Here is a 1,054-nt window from a genome sequence, read left to right as displayed (position 1 = left end):
TCGACGTCGCCGGTTTTTCCGCGTATCGCGCGCGCCGCTACGCCGAGGTATGAAACCACGCCAATTACCTTGTCAATTACCTCGATTGATGGCCGTCGCCGTATCGATTTCACGAGCGATTCACGACAGAGATACTACTTACCTTCCTGATTCGATCCGATCTCTACTCCCGGCCCGGAGTAAGCGATAATTCTTGCTTTTGCCACCGGATCCCGAACGCGCCTGCCATCCGGACCGGACGGACCGGTGGTATTTCTCACTCCTGCCTTTCCGCGCCTATCCTCGAGACTAAGATTTAGCGTCGCGAGTCACGGGTCGAAACTNNNNGGAAAAACCGTATCGGCGCGTCCCGACCGACTACTTCCTTCCCACCTGCGGGGCCGCTCGACGTAATGGAAGGATTGGATATTCTCTCCTTAACGAGAAACGAGGAGCGTGTTGCACAGGTGCACGCGTTTTCGGTAACGGTACGGAGGAACAGGCGCATAGATTATCGCGGAGAAGCTGTCGTGTCTGTCGGGGGACGATCGACGGGGACGGACGGACGGCGGAACGGGCCCCCTTCGCCAGCTGACTGCCAACGAATCAAAGCGTTGCAAGGTGTCTCGTCGACGTTGTCACCCTCGTTACGACTTACGAATACCGGCGAGACGTTACTTATCCCCGATCTCGCCGATCCCTTTCGCGCCGTTTCCTCCGTTTCGCGTCGAACGTTCTCGACGAGAGGAAATTCCTCTCTGGCTCCGTGCTTCGGGAGTAGGCGCGAAAAAAGAGGGCGCGAACGTATAACCGAGACGTTTGCGTTTCGCCGCGAAGAAAATATGGACGGACGATGGAGTGGAAATGGTCGGCGCGACGCGAGTTATGCCGGCGTAAAAACGCATCGGAGATATAAGCAGCGTGGAACGTTAAACGTTTAACGCGCGTTGACCACATGGCTCGTGTTCTCGTGGGCCAAGTTTACGAACGTCTCCGGTTCGTCGAAGCTCTCGACGAGGACGAGGACGAGGAGGAATGGGAAGTTAAAGGGTAGCAGTTACACGCATTCCACCTC

Source organism: Apis dorsata, unplaced genomic scaffold (assembly GCF_000469605.1).
Source record: "Apis dorsata unplaced genomic scaffold, Apis dorsata 1.3 scaffold_78, whole genome shotgun sequence".
Lineage (NCBI taxonomy): Eukaryota > Metazoa > Arthropoda > Insecta > Hymenoptera > Apidae > Apis > Apis dorsata.
This window is presented reverse-complemented; position numbering follows the sequence as displayed.